Source organism: Salmo trutta, chromosome 17 (assembly GCF_901001165.1).
Source record: "Salmo trutta chromosome 17, fSalTru1.1, whole genome shotgun sequence".
Classification (NCBI taxonomy): domain Eukaryota; kingdom Metazoa; phylum Chordata; class Actinopteri; order Salmoniformes; family Salmonidae; genus Salmo; species Salmo trutta.
In genome coordinates, this window is record NC_042973.1 from 44,961,335 (window position 1) to 44,980,222 (window position 18,888).

Sequence of the window (18,888 nt, forward strand, 5' to 3'; positions counted from 1 at the left end):
AGTTTAACTAAATGTTTTGTTAATAGACCCAATGTTGGATATTTAGAAAAAAGAGGAGATACGATCAAGTTCATTTAAGCTAGTGTGTTCTTTATGGGTTGTGGCTGAAGTGTGCGTGCGTGAGTGGCTGAACCTGTGAATATACATATCGGACCATTTGTGTAGCGCTCACACCCAGCGGGGAAAGCATACCGCTCATAACTGAACTCCGGCAGTGTGATAAAGGCTGCAGCCACGGCCTGCCTTTCCAGAAGCTGCCCGTACAATGCCCACACCATATTTGATGGAACACAGCACTTTGTGGAGCCTCGTGGGGGGTGAGGCAAACATTTCCAGAATTAAAATACACTGGACCATTCACATGAGAGCTGCCTTATCTGGGTAAAAACAGACCAAACTGACATAGCTAGAATACTATGATGCCAAAAGAGCATTTGGAATAGCAGCTAAGAATGTAGATTAGATTACACAGGGAAGGAAGATATTAGCTTCTAGCCAACAGCCACACACCAAAAAAAGGGGCACCATTTACTTTACTCAACGGCCATTAAATATCTTCCATGCCTGATTGGGTGATTAAACAAACGGTGTAGAGCCTCTGCACCAGCAGATAACTGCTCTCCAACTGGAGAAGGCACAGAATGAAGACAAGCGCTCCATTGAACCCATCTGCAGTCTGTCGACACAGGACATTGACTGACTTTATTAAGGACTCATCAGCAGCATCAGCCCAGACATGGCCAGATGACCCTCCTTTAAATGTGCCAATTAAGAAACAGGTCTTCATCAAGCAGCCACAGGCCATTGTGTTCATGACCATTTGTACTTTAATGATGTATACTGCCAAGGGCATGTTTCTCTGATCAAAACAGCAGCCAGGACTGGTCAGACCACACAACCTTCTCTCTACTGTGGGATTGGATAACCATAGAAGCTTCAATCTTCGACTTAAAGTGAGATTGTAAAACAGTGGTAGGGCTGGGCAGTAAACGGCATTTTACTATATACACCAGTATTGATGCACAGACCGGTTTGGATTTCTATTTTACCTTACATAATGGTATGTCAATGTTTCGTATGTGAAATAGAAATGTAATATTGATGAAAGTAAAACAATTCTGGCAATCGTCCATTCTTACTGCCAGTAAGAGACTGCTAACAGTCAAGAACTGCCAATTTGCTGAGAAGCATCCAGCTGCAGATTATGCATGCTGACACCGCTTGGTCTGCGAACCGCCCAATTGTATTTTTGCGTCTCAGATAGTATGTGTGCGTGCAAACTGTAGACGTTTGTTGGTCGCGTGTATCGCACGAGTCAGTAGCTTTGTTGCAGGGCATCAGTGTGCGACGCACACACCAACTGTTGGTGGCGGTAACGCACCATCCTCTCTGGCACCATTAGACCCGTCTGAGCTCGTCTCTCTCACGTCTGTGTCCTGAGAAGGTATCTGCTGGAGCCAGACCCTATCAAATTTGCTAGCAAGAGCTTTGCGTATGCATGCACATGTACTTTTGCACCATGAATTGTGCCTGTGAAGCAGCGCTGGCGCTGAAGGTACTTTCGGGATGTGCACACATGCCAAAAGCACATTTTAAAAATCGGCACAATGCCCCTTGTGGCAAAAGTAAGAACTGCCATTGAATCCACTGAAACTACATGGTCAATAACGGTGTTGTTTCCATCCACAGAAAAGTCATAACGTATATAAAAAATAAACATCACGACAGCTGTGATGGAAACAGGAAGTTTCGGTACAATTTAATAAATGCCGAAAGATACTGTGCGCGAGCGTTGCAAAACAAAATTAGAAATCTATATTATTCAATTATTGCGCCAACGAGCATCTGTGTTGCCAAGGGCAAAAATAGAAGTCAGTACTATTTGTGACGCAGATCGCGCTGCAAGTCCTGCCTCTCCCATCTCCTCATTGGTTTATAGAAGCAGGTACCCACGTGCCATCGCCTCATTGGTTATAACCACGTGGGTGCCTGAAAGACGAACAAGGTCAATGCACCTAATATATGAAAGTTGGCAATCGAAATATAAAGTCAAGAGAAGAAAAAGCCTAGAAGGAGGAGAGATGACTAGAATCGATTCGGTTGACCGTTGTGTGGATTCATTGTCGGAGTAGAGGACCTTGTGCATTTCAGGTAAAGTAACTCGATGTTTATATCCCAGAACAAATTAGCTAGCAACAGCAAGCTAGCTAAATAGGACAAATTAGCTAGCAAGTGCAAGCTAGCTAGCTAAATTGCCATAAATGTTTAATGCTTTTCAACCTGTCCCCAAATGAATGTAATTGGTTCAGAGTTTGTTTTGATATTTTAACCTGCTTGTCGTGAACGCGTTTGGTGTGGGGGGACAAAATAAATGTACGCACGATGGCGCACGCGAGCAGCCGGTTTTGGTTCCGTTAGGCGCAAATATTAATATAATAACCATGATATGGAAGCAAACTTGGAGTCAAACGATGACATGGCGTATGGTCCTACTACGACTCGGGGAAACCATGCAGTTTATTAGGCTACAGATTAAATAAGTGATGAACTTCACAGGGTGGTGAATGTGCACGGTATGAGCTTGATGCTCCTTTCCAGTAAATGGTGAGGGTTTTATTTTGGTGACATTATGATCAATGCTCGACTCCCGTTTCACAAATACATACATTCTTGCACTTATGCATAATCATTTTATCATGTTGACCAAGGTTTCTCCAACTTGCAGCCCACGGGGGATTCTATTTGGTCCCCAAAGTCTTCAGCAAATACATTTTTTAAAAGTTGGACATAAGACTGAAAAGACTGAAAACTCCAGCAAATCAACTACAGGTGATTTTAATATTTTGGAAATCTGTTCCAAAGTATTCCCACACAGAGATATACAGTTGAAGTCGGAAGTTAACATAAACAAGTTTGACTCCAACCTAAGTGTTTCAACCACTCCACAAATGTCATGTTAACAAACTATAGTTTTGGCAAGTCGGTAAGGACATCGACTTTGTGCATGACAAGTAATTTTTCCAACAATTGTTTACAGACAGATTTTTTCACTTAGAATTCACTGTATCACAAGTCTAGTGGGTCAGAAGATTACATACATTAAATTGACTGTACCTTTAAACAGCTCGGAAAATTCCAGAAAATGTCATGGCTTTAGAAACTTCTGATAAATTGTCAGTTAGCCTGAGTCAATTGGAGGAGTACCTGTGGATGTATTTCAAGGCCTACCTTCAAACTCAGTGCCTCTTCGATTGACATCAAGGGGAAATCAAAATAAATCAGCCAAGACCTCAGAAAAAAAATGTATAGACCTCCACAAGTATGGTTCATCCAAACGCCTGAAGGTACCACGATCATCTGTACAAACAATAGTACGCAAGTATAAACACCATGGGACCACGCAGCCGTCATACCGCTCAGGAAGGAGACGCAATTCTGTCTCCTAGAGATGAACGTACTTATGAGCGAAAAGTGTAAATCAATCCCAGAACAACAGCAAAGGACCTTGTGAAGATGCTGGAGGACACCGGTACAAAAGTATCTATATCCACAGTAAAACAAGTCCTATATCGACATAACCTGAAAGGCCGCTCAGCAAGGATGAAGCCACTGCTCAAAAACCGCCATAAAAAAAACCAGATTATGGTTTGCAACTGCACATGGGGACAAAGATCGTACTTTTTGGAGAAATGTCCTCTGGTCTGATGAAACAAAAATAGAACTGTTTGGCCATAATGACCATCGTTATGTTTGGAGGAAAAAAGGGGAGGCTTGCAAGCCGAAGAACACCATCCCAACCGTGAAGCACAAGGGTGGCAGCATCATGTTGTGGGGGTGCTTTGCTGCAGGAGGGACTGGTGAACTTCACAAAATAGATGGCATGAGATAGGAAAATTATGTGGATATATTGAAGCAACATCTCACTTCAGTCAGTTAAAGCTTGCTCGCAAATGGGTCTTCCAAATGGACAATGACCTCAAGCATACTTCCAAAGTTGTGGCAAAATGGCTTAAGGGCAACAAAGTCAAGGTATTGGATTGGCCATCCCAAAATTTGTGGGCAGAACTGAAAACACGTGTGCGAGCAAGGAGGCCTACAAACCTGACTCAGTTACACCAGCTCTGTCAGGAGGAATAGGCCAAAATTCACCCAACTTATTGTGGGAAGCTTGTGGAAGGCAACCCAAAATGTTTGACCCAAGTTAAACAATTTAAAGGCAACGCTACCAAATACTAATTGTGTGTGTGTGTATATGTATATGTAACCTTCTGACCCTCTGGGAATGTGATGAAAGAAATAAAAGCTGAAATAAATCATTCTCTACTATTATTCTGACATTTCACATTCTTAAAATAATGTGGTGATCCTAACTGACCTAAGACAGGGAATTAATTTTTACTAGGATTAAATGTCAGGAATTGTGAAAAACTGGGTTTAAATGTATTTGGCTAAGGAGTATGTAAACTTCCGACTTCAACTAATATAGATTATCGTATACAAAATGTAAGCAAGGTTTGAAATTATTAGGTTTTAGTAAAATTCTGTTCCGGCCTCCTGACCATCTACTCAAGAAAAATATGAAAACTAAATTCCGGAGGGTGAATCTAGTTGATGATCCCTGACGTAGACTACCCTATCCACAGAGCCTACCAGCACTATCTGCCAGCTGTTGGTTAGAGTGTATGTGCCAAGACCAGAGTAGGCACATTTGAGACAAAACTAAATCGGTAGAGTTGAAAATCCATCAAAACACATTGAACATTGGATTATTTGGTGAATGAAAACTTAAGCGAAAAAGTATATTGTATGCACTGTTATTTATCCGCAACAAGTCCGTTTGGTGGAAACACACCACTGGTGGAAAAATTCAGATATTTCCTTTGTGCGGATCCCCCAAAAATATATTTAAAAAAATTAGTCTCACCTTTCCACAGACAGTTCATATTAGTGTGTATCCCAAACTGTTCGGACGCTACAGACAGAAGTTGGCAGATCGGCTGTACAGACTTCAGACGAGTCACAAAACGCTTGTGGGGGTCTTACGAGCAAAACAGAGGACACCATCGTGTTAATGAGAGTCATCTTTCCAGAGGGGTCATAGTAGTTTGTAGGCCAAACCTTTTTGACGCTACAGAAGAGTATTTTGTGTAGATCTTTGACAAACAATGACAATTAAATCATTTTTAATCCCACCTTGTAACACAACAAAATGTGGGAAAAAGTCAAGGGGTGTGAATACCTTCTGTAAGCATCGTGCATTTTTAGGCTATTCAAATAACTGAGATGGAACTCCTACATATTATTATTTTATTTATTTTTCTCTTTTTTTTTTAAATCGGGGACAGCCATGCAAAACCGATGAAGCGTAGCCTTCAGTCATATTCCTAGCCTATCAAATGGAGAGCGAGCGAGTGAATATAGGCTGTTTTTTTTTAACAGCTAGACAAGACAGTAAGTCGCCCAACCCTAACCAGACACTGTGATATGGACAGGGTAAAGCAATCAAACAGAGCAACAATATCATTTCATTTTAGTCATTAAGCAGATTCTCTTATCCAGAGCCTACAGGAGCAAATTGGGGTTAAGTGCCCAGCTCAAGGGCATATCAACACATTTTTCACCTAGTCGGCTTGGGGATTCAAACCAGTGTCCTTTCGGCTACTGGCCCAACGCTCTTAACCACTACGCTACCTGCCGCCCCATGAGAGCCAGCATGCTTACCAAGACAAATCACAAAGAAAGTAGAGCAACTGCATAGAGAGCTCCATACCAAGATGAGATGCACTACTATGGTGGTAACTATTAGTAGGATACACGGCTAGCTTCTCTACACTTTGTGGTGTAAATGTTCAGATCGATCTTTACAGCTTAATCAGCAAAGCCAATGCGTAATTAAAAAACTGCCCTCATTCCCTGCAGGCATTTCAATACACCAAGAGTCAAGTCAATTGCCAGACCTCATCGAGAGACTGGCCTCTGGTCAGAGGAGACTAAGCCCATGGTTAAGACCTCCGAGGAGGCTTGTTACGCCACAGTTCTGTGATCTGTTGACATGGGATCGGATCAAATACAACTACGCAGGTCACGGATTAGATAATATCCAACACCTTGTGATGAAAACTGCAGTTTGCCCTTAAGTTTAAGAGGGCACTTTTAATATGGACAAAATAGCCTTGGGTGGAGAGAACCAGGGAATGTCTATTGAAATCAAAAGGACACTTTTAGCAGGCACCTGGGCAAGTAAAATTTGTTTTGCCTAACATTTTCTAATTTCTAAAGTTTACCAACGCTCGGTACAGAATGTTCAGATTTGAAGGAGGTAGTGTTCAAACACATTGTGAGCCATTCCTGGCTCTATGGAATGGGGTCCAACCTAAAACATAACAGCAGGTATATGCATGTTAAGGCCATTCAAGTCTGCCATACGACAGAGCAGACATGAAAAAAGTGCTTTATGAACCAAAGCGAAGAGGAAGAAAAACAGTGATGTTGCATAATGTTGAGGGAGGGAGTAATTCATTTTACTGTGGCAAAGGCAAATAGCTCTGGTTAACGTCAAGCAGCTTGTATTGCACCCACAGACTGATCCTGCCTAGGCTTGCATGCAAGCATTTCACAAGGCATGTACCCAAAGAGAAAGGCCCTGAATGTGTGTTGTTCCAGGAAGCTTATGGCTTTAAAATAAAAAGTACAAAACCCATATCCCTACCCTATAGTATACTAGGCAATAAGACCAGCGCCTCCTATTCGACGCTTAACATCGGACTCCGCGCAAGAAAAACATATTGTTGGATATTTTCCTAGCAAATAGAATTAGAAGGACAACTGCGGAGCACTAATAGGCCTATATCGCCGTTATCAGCACTAGATCAATAAGCATGACGTAGGAAATACATTGACCTGGTTGTGTACACAGAGATCCGTGTCATATCAAAAAAAAAAAAAAAGAACATGCTACAATAACATTCTACAAGTCTAAACTAAATATGACGATCAACAACGCAACTGGCTAGACGGCAAGACTGAAGCAGTATTCCTTCCTTCAAAGGCAACAGTCAGCCATAAAAGTAAGGTTCTCCCCTGAGCTGGCACAAGATAAGCTGGTTATGTGGAAAGCACACATGATCCATAAACCTCTTAAGAAACTGCACCTTTTTTCAATATTTGCTTAAAATGACATATCCAAATCTAACTGCCTGTAGCTCAGGATATGAAGCAAGGTTATGCATATTATTGATACCATTTGAAAGGAAACACTGAAGTTTGTGGAAATGTGAAATTAATATAGGAGAATATAACTAATTAGATATTGTAAAAAATAAAGAAAAAAAAGTTGTATTTTTTTCTACCATCATCTTTGAAATGCAGGAGAAAGGCCATAGTGCATTATTCCAGACCAGGCGCAATTTAGATTTTGGCCACTAGATGGCAGCAGTCTATGTGCAAAGTTTTAGACTGATCCAATTAACCATCGCATTTCTGTAAAAAAAAATATAAAAAAAATAAATAAATAAATAAATAAAATAGGCACATTTGGGCATTAAGGCTTTCTTGGCGTTTCAGCTCTGTTCTAACGGTCTGTAATTACCTGGCTGTGTTTTAGTGGTGCTAGCCTAACTGTTACAAAACCCGAAAGTCATGGAAATGGAAGGGTGAAAATGTAGTTCACAATAGTGTGAGAAGCATTTTATTCCACATAGTCGTTATCAAGATTTGATCTAGGAGCTGATACAAACTGTAAAACACTGATGAAAACCGGTTTACCTCCATCACCAACATTTGACAGAGTCTTGTCGTTCTCAAACAACAACAAAAAGAGCGGCTGAGCAGTGATGCCACTTGTGGTGGTACTCCAAGTAGGGCTGGTACAATTACAGTCTAAACGACGGTTATGGATGAAGACAGTAAATAAAATAACCGCCATAACCATGGAACGAACAGCTGACTGGAGACGTGACGGCTGGGCATTGGTGCGGTTGAGTCAGTTTCTGCTGTAACATGGACTCCACAACGTGATGAAACTTTGTTGCTCCTTGCTAAAACATGCAAGCTGTTGCGGAAAACGAGTCTTCAGTAGCCTAGGCAACGTCCCCCTCCTTGCAGCCCCAGCACATGCAGTCAGGAGCGGAGAAGGAGAAATGTGTCTTTAAAAACAAAAAATTAAGGGCTCACTGCTAATGACAATTATTGCAAAAATAACAGCATGGACACTGCAAACCCTGCATTTGACAGCCCTGGGGTGGTACAGGGAAAGTCCAACCTCAGGGCAGGGCTAAACCACAAAACTACTGGCCAAAAATAGCCTAGCGCTCAGAGAAAGTACACTAAACCCCAGTTATAGCCTGCTGCTTTGAAACCTTGCACGAAGGCAAACTCTTTGGCTGTGTAACTCCAGACCTCTCTTGTCCAGAAAACCTAAAAACACACACCGGTGGTTGAATTATTCAAAAGAGCACAGTGCTCCATTTATTCTGGGATAAGAACCTGAAGGGGAACACTGCCCAACTACAGCTAGAGGCTAAACATCACAGAGAGAGAGAAAAAAAGAAACACTACACCTAACCCATATCTTAACCACAAAATAAAAAAAAACATTTCCCACATGAGAATGATTAACTGACTAGCCTAACAATTAATAAGCCTACATTACTGCCATATTTACAGATAACCTAATGTTCCTACTGTATTGTATATACAGTTGAAGTCAGAAGTTTACATACACCTTAGCCAAATACATTTAAAGTCAGTTTTTCACAATTCCTGACATTTAATCCTAGTAAAAGTCCCTGTCTTAGGTCAGTTAGGATCACCACTTTATTTTAAGAATGTGAAATGTCAGAATAATAGTAGAGAATGATTTATTTCAGCTTTCATTTCTTTCATCACATTCCCAGTGGGTCAGAAGTTTACATACACTCAATTATTATTTGGTAAAATTGCCTTTAAATTGTTTAACTTGGGTCAAACATTTCGGGTAGCCTTCAACAAGCTTCCCACAATAAGTTGGGTGAATTTTGGCCCATTCCTCCTGACAAGGCTGGGGTAACTGAGTCAGATTTGTAGGCCTCCTTGCTCACACACGCTTTTTCAGTTCTGCCCACAAATTTTCTATAGGATTTAGGTCAGGGCTTTGTGATGGCCACTCCAATACCTTGACTCTGTTGTCCTTAAGCCATTTTGCCACAACTTTGGAAGTATGCTTGGGGTCATCGTCCATTTGGAAGACCCATCTGCGACCAAGCTTTAACTTCTTATGGGCAGGTTGGACGGTAGCGTCCCACCTGGCCAACATCCTGTGAAATTGCAGAGCGCGAAATTCCAACTACAGAATTATAAATATTTCACTTTCATAAAATCACAAGTGTAATACATAAAATAAAGCTTAACTTCTTGTTAACTTCACTGGAGTAGGGGGCAGCATTCGGAATTTTGGATGAAAAGCGTGCTCAAGAACACGCCTTTCTTGTTTCTCCTTTTCTATTGACAAAGCTTTTGTCCGGTTGAAATATTATTGATTATTTAGGACAAAACAACCTGAGGATTGATTTTAAACATCGTTTGACATGTTTCTAAAAACTTTTACTGTACTTTTTTAACTTTTCGTCTAGATGTTGAGAGCGCACTTTGTGCCTTTGGATTACTGAACTAAACGCACCAACAAAGCGGAGGTTTTTGGACATAAAGAGGGACCTTATCGAACATTTGTGTAACATGGAGTCCTGGGAGTGCCACCAGATGAAGATCAAAGGTAAGTGATTAATTTTAATGCTATTTCTGACACCTCCTTGGTTGGAAAATGGCTGTATGGGTTTTCTGTGGCTTGGCGCTGACCTAACATAATCGCATGGTATGCTTTTGCCGTAAAGCCTTTTTGAAATCTGACAACGGCTGTATTAACAAGATGTTTATCTTTAATCCTATGTATAAAACTTGTCTTTCATCAATGTTTATGATGAGCATTTCTGTAATTTGATGTGGCTCTCTGAAATTTCACCGGATGTTTGTTTGAGACAATGATTAGAACATAACGCGCCAATTTCAACTGAGGTTTTCGGACATAAAGAGGGACATTATCAAACAAAACAAACATTTATTGTGTAACATGAAGTCCTGTGAGTGTCATCTGATGAAGATCAAAGGTTAGTGATTAATTTAAAATCGCTATTTCTGACTTTTATGAGCCCTCTCCTTGGCTGGAAAATGGCTGTATGGTTTTCTGTGACTAGGCTCTGACCTTACATAATCGTATGGTGTGCTTTCGCCGTAAAGCCTTTTTGACACTGTGGTTGGATTAATCCAGCCGCTGTGTCAGATTTCAAAAAGGCTTTACGGCGAAAGCACACCATGCAATTGATTATCTGAGGACAGAGCTCCGCATACAAAACCATGAAAAACGTATTTCAACCAGGCAGGTGCGACACGAAAGTCAGAAATGGCGATATAATAAATGCCTTACCTTTGATGATCTTCTGTTGGCACTCCAAAAGGTCCCAGTTACATCACAAATACTCCTTTTGTTCGATAATGTCCTTCTTTATATCCATAAAAACTCAGTTTAGCTGGTGCGCTTCAGTCAATAATCCACCCAGTCTCCCTCCATCAAAATGTATACAAAATGAATCCCAAACATTACTAATAAACTTTTCCAAACAAGTCAAACAACGTTTACAATCAAATCTTAGGTACCCTAATACGTAAATAAACGCTACATTTTAAGACGGAGAATCGTTATCGTCTTTACCGGAGAAAAATACCAAAGAACGCACTCTCATTCACGCGCTTGGAAACACTACAGGCAAAATGAGAGCCACCTAGAAAAACTACAATTTCTGGCTCATTTCTCCAAAAACCAGCCTGAAACTCTTTCTAAAGACTGTTGACATCTAGTGGAAGCCCTAGGAACTGCAATCTGGGAGGACTTCGCCTTATAATAAAAGTGACAGTCATTGAAAATAGTGGTAGGCTGAATTCTTTTTTGGGGGGGATGGTTTGTCCTCGGGGTTTCGCCTGCCATATCAGTTCTGTTATACTCACAGACATTATTTTAACAGTTTTAGAAACTAGAGTGTTTTCTATCCAAAACTATGAATTATATGCATATCCTAGCTTCTGGGCCTGAGTAACAGGCAGTTTACTTTGGGCACGCTTTTCATCCGGACGTGAAAATACTGCCCCCTACCCAAGAGAGGCTAACTTCCTGACTGATGTTTTGAGATGTTGCTTCAATATATCCACATAATTGTCCTTCCTCATGAAGCAATCTATTTTGTGAAGTGCACCAGTGTCTCCTGCAGCAAAGCACCCCCACAACATGATGCTGCCACCCCCGTGCTTCATGGTTGGGATGGTCTTCTTCGGCTTGCAAGCCTCACCCTTTTTCCTCCAAACATAACGATGGTCATTATGGCCAAACAGTTCTATTTTTGTTTCATCAGACCAGAGGACATTTCTCCAAAAAATACAATCTTTGTCCCCATGTGCAGTTGCAAACCGTAGTCTGGCTTTTTTTAATGGTGGTTTTGGAGCAGTGGCTTCTTCCTTGCTGAGCGGCCTTTCAGGTTATTTCCATATAGGACTTGTTTTACTGTGGATATAGATACTTTTGTACCTGTTTCCTCTAGCATCTTGCCAGGTCTTTTGCTGTTGTTATGGGATTGATTTGCACTTTTTGCACCGAAGTACGTTCATCTCTCGGAGACAGAATGCGTCTCCTTTCTGAGAGGTACGATGGCTGCGTGGTCCCATGGTGTTTATACTTGCGTACTATTGTTTGTACAGATGAACGTGGTACCTTCAGGCGTTTGGAAATTGCTCCCAAGGATGAACCGGACTTGTGGAGGTCTACAATTGATTTATTTAGATTTTCCCATGATGTCATCTGTCTGTAAACAATTGTTGGAAAAATTACTTGTGTCACGCACAAAGTAGATGTCCTAACCGACTTGCCAAAACTGTAGTGCTAAAACATAAGAAAAGCCCATTGGGCCTCAATTAACAGAACGCTAAGACAATTTGCACAAACTAATAGCAAAATAGTTAACCAAATGCTAACGTGCGAAAACGAACGTAAACAAAATTGCAAAGATAGGCAACTCGAGCTCAAAGTTAAGCATTGCTAATAGCTACCAAATGTCATTTTCAGTGAGTGTGGACATTTACAAGCAAAAGTGAATGAGCTAAATTGTGCAAATGAACAGAGTTGTGATGCCTCTTTCCTTCAGAAAAGCATGCATGTGTACACGGAGCAGAGTGGAAAAGAACGGAGAAAAAAAATATTAAAATAGAAGGACGCACAGGGGTAAAAGAAATGGTAGTTGTACAGACTATTCATCCAGAGCTCTTTGACTTATAGCAGAAAGCCATAAGATAGATGGCAAACACTCAGTAGTGAATTGCATACAATTATTCTACTTTTAAGAGTACGAACCCCCCCCCAAAAAAAGAAAGTTATTCTGGAATATTCAGAAAGTATAATTTAATCTACAAACTGATCTGAAATCAGCCAGAAGAGTGTGACCCTTAGGGATTTACTTCTGGCATGTTTTACTGTGACCCATGCCAGCAGCTCACCATCTGTAGCAGTCAGACTGCACTGTCGAACACCCAAATGCTAGGCCTATTTCTAGCAGCAGTGTATCATGCTCAGCGTCTCTTACACACTCCTCAGCCAAACTGTAACAACACCCTCAACCCGTAGTTGAAGAGAGAAAACTCAAGGCAAGTGCAAAATACGCCAAACAAAAATGTAAACGCAACATGTAAAGTGCTGGTCTAATGTTTCATAAGCTGAAATAAAAAGATCCCAGAAATGTTCCAAACGCACAAAAAAAAAAACCTCTCTCAAATGCGCACAAATTTGTTTACATTCTTGTTAGCGAGCATTTTATCATTTGTCAACATAATCCATCCACCTGACCGGTGCGGCATATCAATAAGCTAATTAAAGCGCATTACACAGATGCACCTTATGCTGGGGACAATAAAAGACCACTAAAATGTGCAGTTGTGTCACAACACAATGACGCAGATGTCTCAAATTGAGGGAGCATGCAATTAGCATGCTGACTGCAGGAATGTCCACCAGAGTTGTTGCCAGACAATTGAATGTTAATTTCTCTACCATAAGCTGCCTCCAATGTCGTTTTAGAGAATATGGTAGTACATCCAACTGGCCTCAAAACTGCAGACCACGTGTAACCACGCCAACCCAGGACCTCCACATTAGGCTTTCACCACCTGTAGGGGGGGTGGCATTTCTGTCTAATGAAGCCCTTTTGTGGGGAAAAGCTCATTCCGATTGACTGGGCCTGGCTCCCAAGTGTGTGGTCCTATGCCCTCCCAGGCCCACCCATGGCTGTGCCACTGCTCAGTCCTGTGAAATCCATCGATTAGGGCCTAATGAATTTATTTAAATTGACCGATTTCCTTACAGCGAGGGAGAAAAGTATTTGATCCCCTGCTGATTTTGTACCTTTGCCCACTGACAAAGAAATTATCCGTCTATCATTTTAATGGTAGGTTTATTTGAACAGTGAGAGACAGAATAACAACAAAAAAATCCATAAAAACGCATGTCAAAAATGTTATAAATTGATTTGCATTTTAATGAGGGAAATAAGTATTTGGCCCCTCTGCAAACATGACTTAGTACTTGGTGGCAAAATCCTTGTTGGCAATCACAGAGGTCAGACATTTCTTGTAGTTGGCCACCAGGTTTGCACACATCTCAGGAGGGATTTTGTCCCACTCCTCTTTGCATATCTTCTCCAAGTCATTAAGGTTTCGAGGCTGACATTTGGCAACTCAAACCTTCAGCTCCCTCCACAGATTTTCCATGGAATTAAGGTCTGGAGACTGGCTAGGCCACTCCAGGACCTTAATGTGCTTCTTCTTGAGCCACTCCTTTGTTGCCTTGGCCGTGTGTTTTGGGTCATTGTCATGCTGGAATACCCATCCACGACCCATTTGCAATGCCCTGGCTGAGGGAAGGAGGTTCTCACCCAAGATTTGACGGAACATGGCCCCGTCCATCGTCCCTTTGATGCGGTGAAGTTGTCCTGTCCCCTTAGCAGAAAAACACCCCCTTAGAATAATGTTTCCACCTCCATGTTTGATGGTGGGGATGGTATTCTTGGGGTCATAGGCAGCATTCCTCCTCCTCCAAACACGGCGAGTTGAGTTGATAACAACGAGCTCCATTTTGGTCTCATCTGACCACAACACTTTCACCATTTGTCCTGAGTCATTCAGATGTTCATTGGCAAACTTCAGACGGGCAGGTATATGTGCTTTCTTGAGAAGGGAGACCTTGCGGGCGCTGCAGGATTTCAGTCCTTCACGGCGTAGTGTTACACCAATTGTTTTCTTGGTGTCTATGGTCCCAGTTGCCTTGAGATCATTGACAAGATCCTCCCGTGTAGTTCTGGGCTGATTCCTCACCATTCTCATGATCATTGCAACTCCATGAGGTGAGATCTTGCATGGAGCCCCAGGCCGAGGGAGATAGACAGTTCTTTTGTGTTTCTTCCATTTGCGAATAATCGCACCAACTGTTGTCACCTTCTCACCAAGCTGCTTGGCGATGGTCTTGTAGCCCATTCCAGCCTTGTGAAGGACTACAATCTTGTCCCTGACATCCTTGGAGAGCTCTTTGGTCTTGGCCATGGTGGAGAGTTTGGAATCTGATTGATTGATTGCTTCTGTGGACAGGTCTTTTATACAGGTAACAAACTGAGATTAGGAGCACTCCCTTAAGAGTGTGCTCCTAATCTCAGCTCGTTACCTGTATAAAAGACAACAACTGGGAGCCAGAAATCTTTCTGATTGAGAGGGGGTCAAATACTTATTTCCCTCATTAAAATACCAATCAATTTATAACATTTTTGACAAGCGTTTTTATGGATTTTTTTGTTATGCTGTCTCTCACTGTTCAAATAAAACTACCATTAAAATTATAGACTGATCATTTCTTTGTCAGTGGGCAAACGTACAAAATCAGCAGGGGATCAAATACTTTTTCCCCCTCACTGTATATGAACTGTTGCTCAGCAAAATCTTTGAAATAGTTGTGTTTATATTTTATTCAGTATAGCTACCACATCTACCAGATGCGGTATAATTAAATGCAGTCTCAGTGCGTTCGGAAAGCATTCAGACGCCTTGACCTTTTCCACTTTGTTACGTTATACAGCCTTATTCTAAAATGTATCAAATAAAAAAATCCTCAATCTACACACAATGACAAAGCGAAAACAGAAATTTCTGCAAATGTATTCAAAAAAACAAAAAAACAGATAACTTATTTGCATAAGTATTAAAGCCCTTTGCTATGAGAATCGAAATTGAGCTCAGGCACATCCTGTTTCAATTGATCATCCTTGAGATGTTTCTACAACTTGGAGTCCTCCTGTGGGAGATTAAATTGATTGAACATGATTTGGAAAGGCACACACACACACGTCTATATAAGGTCCCACAGCTGACAGTGCATGTCAGAGCAAAATCCAAGTCACGAGGTCGAAGGAATTGTCCTTAGAGCTCCGAGACAGGATTGTGTCGAGGCACAGATCTGGAGAAGGGTACCAAAAAATTTATGCAGCATTGAAGGTCCAAGAACCTAGTGGCCTCCATCATTCTTAAACTGACAAAGTTTGGAACCACCAAGACTCTTCCTAGAGCTGGCCGCCCAGCCAAACTGAGCAATTGTGGGAGAAGGGCCTAGGTCAGGGAGGTGACCAAAAATCTGATGGTCACTCTGACAGTGCTCTAGAGTTCCTCTGTGGAGATGGGAGAACCTTCCAGAAGGACAACCAACTTTGCAGCACTCCACCAAATCAAGTGTTTATGGTAGAGTGGCCAGACAGAAGCCACTCCTCAGTAAAAGGCACAGCAGCCCACTTGGAGTTTTCCAAAAGGCACCTAAAAGGACTCTCAGATCATGAGAAACAAGATTCTCTGGTCTGATGAAACCAAGATGGAATTCTTTGGCCTGAATGCCAAGCGTCACATCTGGAGGAAGCCTGGCACCATCTCTACGGTGAAGCATGGTGGTGTCAGCATCATGTTGTCGGGATGTTTTTTCAGGGACTGGGAGACTAGTCAGGATCGAGGGAAAGATGAACGGAGCAAAGTACAGAGAGATCCTTGATGAAAAACCCATTCCAGAGCGCTCAGGACCTGAGACTAGGTGAAGGTGCACCTTCCAACAGGACAACGACCCTAAAACACACAGCCAAGACAATGCAAGAATGGCTTCGGGACAAGTCTCTGAATGTCCTTGAATGGCCCAGCCAGAGCCCGGACATGAACATCTCTGGAGAGACCTGAAAACAGCTGTGCAGAGACTCTCCCCATCCAATCTGGCAGAGCTTGAGAGGATCTGCAGAGAAGCATGGGACAAACTCCCCAATTACAGGTGTGCCAAGTTTGTAGCGTCATACCCAAGAAGACTTGAGGCTGTAATCGCTGCTAAAGGTGCTTCAACAAAGTACTGAGTGCAGGGTCTGAATACTTATGTAAATGTTATCAGTTTTTTATTTTCAATAAATGTGCAAAAAAAAAAAAAAAAGATTGCCTTGTCATTATATAGAGTATTGTGTAGATTGGGGGGGGGGGGATCCATTTTAGAATAGGGCTGTAGCGTAACAAAAAATGTGGAAAAAGTAGGGGTCTGAATACTTTCCGAACGCATTGTCTATGTGAATTAGAGTTCGGAGCAGTCTGACCATACGTTGGAATGATGCCTTTCTAAAAACAAATTACTGTGCAAACCCCTCAAGTGTGCTTAGTCATGACAACCCAGCATACGAGCCTGACTATGAATAAAGGCTGCTCTTCACCGTGGTCAATCAATAACAGTGTGTTTATGGTACTGACCACACTGAAAATAAGAAAACTCACTTTACATTTTCCGAGAAAAAAAAGTGGTCACCAACTAGTAGTCTCCAAGGCATTCATAGTCAATCACCAAACATTTCTGTCAAAACATTTTTTCTTTTTAATTAATCAAAAAATACAGCGCTGTTGATGATAGGTGCACTTGATTCAGCAGCCCTAGTGCCGGGAAGGAAAAAAAGTGTTCCCATTTTGAACCATTTGTGTTTGAAGGCCGAACTCCACCTACCTGGCAGGCCCGGAGAGCAAATTAAGTCCACTTATAGGCCTACCGCTCTCCAATCAGATTGGAGACAGTGATCCGAGTTCAGTTACCTCATGCCATAGACTGTAAAAAGAAGCCTTGAATGCACAGCAAAGTTGATGTGAGATTTCAAAACCTTTAAAGCCACGACTAGAGAGACTCAATGAATACAGCAAAGAGCTGCTGTTTTTATGAGTAAGTTCATGTGTAAGTTGTTATTCGGCCCTGTCAACACTTTGTTCAACCCTTTTATAAAGCCATGAAATGTGCGTTTTCCCTACTTCCACTCATGCTACAACCAGCTGCAATGAATGAGTATAGCAAAGTGTTTCCGTTATTATTTGCGGCTTGTGTCTTATTTAATATCAAGGAATATTGCACTTTCTCTTGTCTCGGAGGCAGAAATAATGCAGTGTGAGTTAAGGTTTACCATCAGCAGGAAGACTGTATCCCCTTTTCTCAGCGGAATGAGGGAGAGCGGAGGGGACGGTGTCTGGTGAGAGGCAGCCTCACGGCTGCTCCCTCCTTCCCCTCAGACTGACCATCAGATGCAGGCCAACAGTCCAGTAACAAAAACGTATATATTATGCTCACTCAGCTGTGCCACAAGTAATACAAATGATCTATTACTAGTGTATACCAAAAATGTTTAAACAGTCTGACAAGAACAACATTGGCAGGGCAATTCAAGCACAGCTGTGATAATGTATTGGGCCTATAGCCTACTGCACAAACCTCATTGCTACAGAACTGCTTTTAATTGGTTAATGTTGCATAGGCTTAAGTTTAAATCATATTACAAAAAAAAAAAAATTATGGTAGAGCTCAACTTACATTTTGACTCAAAGTGACCTGGACTCAGAAAAGGTTGGTGACCACTGCTATAAAACGATAAGGCCTAAAATGCATGTCACAGGCAGCAGTCTATGCATTGTAATTAGAACACATTTCTGATTTAATCCAGCAGTAATAGTTGAGAGCTGCATTCCGGGCCTAGTTGAGAAGTAAAAAAAGTAGCGCTTTAGTCACCTCCAAAATGTGAAGCACTATGAATGAAGTAATATCCCTCTTACGAAACACTCGGTTTCAACCTCCAGTTTGTGCACTCAGTTCCTTTTTATATCTATTTGACTGATAACCTGAGTGCAACAAAGTCACACACGGGTTCTGTACCCTCACTGAAACATTACATAATCAACATCAAGAAAGTAGATAAGTCCAACACCTACATGAGCAGCGTAGGGGGAAGTTTAGCAGGTGTGCAACTGCAGGGGTGTTCACATACTGCTGTTTGCGTAGGTTGAGTTCATTGGACATACTGGCATGTCTACACCTAGATAAACTACAGTTATCACATAATGATATGGAAATCTTAATCCAAGAGAAGCCAATTGTTCACTGTGTGCAGTTCAGAAGGCAGGCAACCAGCCTTAGCTGTTGTGAACCTCATGTCAGCCTCTGACACAAGCTCCATGGCTGACTGAACATGAGAACTGCTGTTCCCAATACCAAGATGCAGATGGAAAGAAAATAAAAATACCTTGGTGCCGTGTGCTGCACACACACGTGCAATCTAAAACAGAGGAATGTCCAAATGCCTTTCTCCGGACTCTAAATGTGCGTTTACACGCAACATTCTTCCCCCCGCCTACTGACCTCTCTGGCTATATGCAGCCAAGCCATGAGAATAAACTGGCCTTCTAAGCTCTTCATAGACCAGGACCATTTCTGAGAAGCACCATAACACCGAA

General features: G+C 41.8%; 1 protein-coding gene across 1 annotated transcript in view; it reads right to left on the reverse strand.

The window, feature by feature from the left end:
• LOC115152272 (homeodomain-interacting protein kinase 3) overlaps window positions 1–18,888 on the reverse strand; it is a 51,316-nt gene that overhangs the window by 23,914 nt on the left and 8,514 nt on the right. The window lies entirely within an intron of this gene.